Below are 6,000 nucleotides of genomic sequence, written 5' to 3'. Positions count from 1 at the left end.
GTATTTTGTTGCTACTTTCCTATGTTACGAAACAAACCACAACTATGTTCACAGTTACTTTTAAGCTGGATACGATATGCAAAACTCCAGCTTGCTATTAAATCCACACACTTTCCACTTGGCAAAGAGGATTATTTGGTTGATTTGAAAATCAATCAGAATTTTAAATGGTACAACAGAAACAAATCTATGAAACACACTATTTCCAAAATAACATTATGGAGGAGAAGAATAATATAAGGTATTAAATAAAACTGATATTTAGCCAGCAAAGCAACCATGGAGCTTAATAAAAACCAATAAAACGTGATTTTAAAATAAACTCCTAAATCACAGCTCACTATTCCAAGGACAGGACAAGTAAAGTACTCTATCATCAGGAATTACAGTAAGGAAGTTTTTTTATACTGTCAGATACTCAACAAACTCATATGCAAAATATATCATAAATATATATACACACATATGTTATATCCAAAGATAAATCCAAGATATATCCAAACTAGGCTCTCCAAAAATCTTTTTAATGTGTGATCTGCTAAAGTCACATGAAACTCCAAACACCTTGGTGGTGAAATCCTTCAGTGACATTATTTCCAGTGATATTAATGCTAAATCCATAGGGGTTTTTTTGTTTCCAAGGTTCAGCTGAGTCTTGAAGGTGCAGAAAAATTAAACTAGCTCAGATCTGGGCAACACAAGCAAACTTCTCTGAATGAACACTGCAGTGCTGCAAGATATCTTCAATTCATATGAAATACATAATCCCATTTAGGATGAAATTTAGTAATCAAGATGTCATTCAAAAAGGATTGTAATTTATTTGAATTTTACTTTTGCTTTTAATCTCAAAAGCCACAGTAAGGTTGATTTTACTTTTTTTTTCTCCTCTCCCCCCCCATTATTCTAGATACGTATGGATCTTACTGGAGGAAAAGAAGCAGTAATGTAAATAGCAGGAAATCTACTCCATCCATTTTCAGTTGTCTGCAGATACAGACCTTAATCTTACAAGAAACTTTTTACATGCTTAACTTCAAACATATAGGTATCCTAGGTTACATAAAAAGGTGTCCTCTTCTTTCTCACAACATCAACATTGCTCTTCCACAGTAACGATGCAGTCAAACAAGGAAATGTTAATAACTTGATCCTGCATGTGACTGCGTGTATTAATAAAGACCTGGGTAAGGCTTACTCTCAACAGCATTTTTCAGAGGTCACCTCCATAATCATGCATTTCCCTTAACATGAAGGAACTATAGCAATGTCTCTTTCAGACTGAAGTACTCATTTGAAAGTAAACACTGGTTATTTTTACTATCTTCCTTGAGTATTTGAGCCCTCAGATTCATATTGCTACTTTCTTATTTTAGGAAACATGGCAATAGAATACACTACAAGTTAATCGATCACAATTTTTATGATACATAAAAAAGAGAGCAGTGAAGCAATTGAATTGACTGCACATCTAAGATTGGCTTTGTATTTCCAAAGATCAATTCTCCAAGTTAATATAACCAATAAAACAAATTCATTCAGAGGTTGCTCTTAGGACAAATTGTCTCAAGGCAAAACCGACAGCAGATACTTTCAGGGCAAGCCAGCTTCCTTAAAACCTGAACCTTCCACTAGGCTTAGAGCCACTAAGGGGAATTGATACAGACGATCAAGAATTTAGGTGAAACACTGCATATTCTTGGACTTCTTCTGTTACCACCCTGATCTTAGTCGCTTGCCCAAGTAACGCACCCAAGCAGGCTGACTCATATTAAGCAAATAACAAATAAGTCAGAAGTCAGAACTCATAAGTCATATGATATCATTCCTCAGGTTCAAGATGATAGGTTAGACTGACCTTACTACTGACACAGATCTTCCTCCTCCTTCCCCTTTGGCTACTCTGCTCAAGGAGCACAGGACACACAGGCTCAGATATCAAAGCAATAAAGAAAAAAATATTATTGCATCTAGTCTCTGCCCTAACAAAGGGTTCTTGCGTACCTGCTGGCCTCAGGAACAACTTCCACATCAGCAGTGCCACCAGGGTGAATCCAAGCAGTCTGCACAGCACATCTGATTCCATGAGTAACTACAAGCCTGTCAGAAAGACAGTCAAATCAAAATGGTACCCATCAGTTAAACATGGAAAAATTCCTCTAATATTTATAGGGAGTGAATGGCATCTATAACAAGATAGGTACCAAATAAAATGCTTAATAAAATGAATGTTATATGATTTTGTAAAATACAGCACAGTTGGCAATTGATACCCATAGCCATAAGTAAGCTATGTAAGTAAGTAAGATACAGCAGGAAATAAGAGATGGAAGACAGGGAAGACAGAAAGACAGGTCTTCTTGTTTGAAAACTTACTTGACGTTCCTTCCAAGAAAATACTTTTTTGTTTTTTCACAGCCTAAGTTTCCTTTTCACATAGTTCTTTTAAGACCCAAAGACTTGCCATTCTCTGTAGATATCAAGAGCTTTTTTCTAACTATTTTTTTTCTAAAATTTTCAGCTGCTCTCTATTCTCCACTTCTAATTTAGACCACAAGAGTAATAATAACGTTGTGCATTTCTACCTTTCAAACTTTGCCGTTGGAGCTGATAAAAATTTTTTCAGTTCTAGAGGTAAGAAAAACAACAACTAAGAGGTTGTCTCAAAATCTTAATTGGCACAGCAAGAAATGCAAGCCAGACCCTTGTAGGTTTGATTAAAAAACAAAATAAAACAAATAACTGGCATTCAAAAATAATTTACAAATAATATGGGCACAGAAACAACACGGAAACTAACTTCATCTTGCAAACACTATCTGAAAGGGTAAGAAAATTATACTATGCTTTTTTATAATAACTGTTCTCAGAAACCTGGTTTTCAGGTTATCAGCCTGTTTCTTTTGTATCACCTCAAGGCTTCTTCAGAGAGTGACCTGACACTGAGACAATTTTATCAGTTATAGTTTTCCCATAAAATTCAAGAGAACAGTCACATAAATTGATGCAAATAATAATTTCCAGTTTTGATCATTTGGTGAAATGCAGCAGAGGCACTTGTAATATCCATGTGAACATTAACAGGGCTGACAGGAATTCTCCATACCAAACTTGTCAGTAGAAAACACTGCTCCACCAGAGTACTGCAATACCTTGTTCCCTTTTAAGCAACTGATTGTTCAGGGGAAAAAAAATCCCTTATAAATGAAATATTTCAGCTTGGCATTACAGTCCTCATCAGCTACACAACTATATCATCTTCATTTCTGTTCCTTTTCTTTCCACAAATCTACTCTCTGGCACCACTTTAACCTACAGCCAAATTTTCAAACTCGGTATCAAATGCTTCAGTTCTCCCTTCCTACTAGACGCTGCTCAGGAGCAGCTGCCACGCAGAAATGCAGCACTGTTTGTCATTACGACCTTTTAGAGCAATCAAGGAAGTAAAAGCACAGCAGAGGCCATCAATCCATGATACCATCAGCCAAACATGACCATATAATAAATGCTTATCATTTCCCAGCAGGGTTGAGAGGCAGGACCAAAAGCGAGCATGGCGTGCAGAGGGATGCGCAGTGCCAGTGAGAGGGTCATTATAACCACAGGAGCCCAGCCCAGGAATTAAATGGAGCTTGCTTTCACTACCCCGCACAGACCCAACGCTATGGGTATACTATATGTACAATGCATATATAGGAAGATATACATGTTTATGTACCTGCAGGGGCACCGCTGGCAATGGGAGAGCTCTGAGCAGGACGGCTGCGCACTCTCCACTCCAACAATACTGGGGCCACCCAGCCCCGTCCCCTTGGGGTGGGAAGAAGAGGTGCCACTGCAGACCTTTGGCGCTGCATCTTCCTGAACCAGTGGAAAAGCTTATTCCTAGATCAACAAAACTTGAACGACTTATGCCTAAAACTATAAACGCCTAATTCAAACCTGTTGCCAAATATTTGTTTAGTATCATTTAAAACAAACCAATCAAACAAACAACTCCCCCAAAATGAAACAAATCTACCCAAACCCCCCCTCAAAATAGCCAGTAACAGAATCCAATTCTTAAAAGTGCATTTCTGTGCAAGACAACTTGTGATGGATTATTCTGTAGTGCCACAAGAGGACACTCTTAAACCACATCTTTAATGAGGACTGGCACTTTACAAGTAATTTTGTATTCAGCAGTAAATAGAGATTTCTGCTCCACAGCAACACAGAAGACAATGACAGCTCTTCATATTGACCAAATCTTGCTTAAGCTCAGTATTCAGGTAGTAAACAATCAATAAAATTTGTTATTATAGCCACTTTAAAAATGTAACTCATCCGACAGCTGTAACTCTTTATACAAATTGCATAAGCTTTGGTTCTTACAGCTTTTGTCTCATTTTGCATTCATACCTTTTCTCTGAAAGTATGTAATATATTTTACACTTTGGTTACAACATTTTTAGAAACATATTATTTCCATATCTGTAAAGGAGTGGTACCAGCACTCATGTACCTTGTCTTTAATTGCTCAAAGCAACTAGGCAGGTATAATTTTTTTAAAAAAAATTACTTAGGAATTACATTTCTAGAAACAAAAAATCTAGGTTCATAAAATCAGCAGTATTATTAAAAGTATTGAAACAACTACATGCCGTTGCTTTATCATTATTTTAGCAACATTGGCTACAAGTTTTCTAGATAGAGCCAAGTAAATAATTAGAGTTTGGAAATTATACATTAAAAACACCTGAGTTGATCTAATCCAGTCATCAGTTTGGAACAAAAGGAAAACAAATACATAAAATATCTTGCTTCTTTATAGTAAACTCTGGTGGAACAAGCGTTTACAACTAACAGATGTAGAACCTTCCTTCATTTTGCTTATTATATGGCTATGTTCTGCAGCCTGAACAAGAACAACAACAACAACAAAAGTTAAAATGATGAATTAGTTTCTTTATACATACAGTTTAACAATAAACAGATCAGAAACAATAGAGTTTAAGATAGCTGGTGATGCTGTTTATATTTGGGCTAAATGTGTTTCATTTATAACTTCATTTTAAAGTTGTCATGAATGATACTGTTAACCAAGCTGAGTAGGAGTTTAATGCTTTTATTACAATGATTAGTTGATTTAGGGAGGGGAGAGAACAGGAACCTCCATTGTTATTCAAAGCCTCAAAATTACTCTTTTGACTTTAGCTTTCAGCATAGCAGCAATTAAGTGGATGCAGGGGACCACAATTACCTTTGTCTTGACCAATGGGGCCAGGTCTGGGATATTTTGCTAAGTCTTGGGCCCCTCACATCTGTTTGCTGATTTTTGTTCAGCTGATGTGGTACTACCAAAACAGCTTTTCCCGCATCACTCACTCTGTCCTGTCTGATCCACTACAGCATTTCCAACAGTTTGATGGACCACACTGTCACCATCTCCAGGAAGAATTTGGATAAGGAAAACATGAAGAAACTCATAATAAAACAACCAGAAGTTCTTACACTTTTGAAGCATACTCAGTTTATAGCTGATAATAATATGAAACACTGTGTTTTTTCTCTTTCCTTCTTTTTCTCTTATAATCTATATGGGAGTTGAACACTTAGAAAAATGTAGCTGGAAATAGGATTACACTCCTTGCTTTGTTTATCCTTGGAGGGAGTCAAACCCCCACAATTCTCAAGGCTTTCTGGTGTACATTCACAGTCGTAAAATGTTTTAGCTAGATGTGAGGTCTGCTTTATTAATGCTCAGTAATGATTACATAATTTCAAATTTGCTGTATTCCTTTTTTCTAAGTTATTATTTTGTGATTAATAGCTGCAGCCTTGAAAGTGGGGCCTGGGGGGGGGGGGGGTAATATCTTGTGATTTCAGAGTTCTGCTGATTGCTTTTTTTTGCTAAATGGTCTTCTCAGTGTCCTGCCAAGAGAGTCCTGATAACTCCAGAAGTCAATATACAAAGTACAGCCATAAATTCAGAGGGGTTGTTCACAGGCACGCACAGAG

This window comes from Balearica regulorum, chromosome Z (genome assembly GCF_011004875.1).
Source record: "Balearica regulorum gibbericeps isolate bBalReg1 chromosome Z, bBalReg1.pri, whole genome shotgun sequence".
Lineage (NCBI taxonomy): Eukaryota > Metazoa > Chordata > Aves > Gruiformes > Gruidae > Balearica > Balearica regulorum.
The sequence above is the reverse complement of the archived record's forward strand: the minus strand, read 5'-3'. Positions refer to the sequence as shown.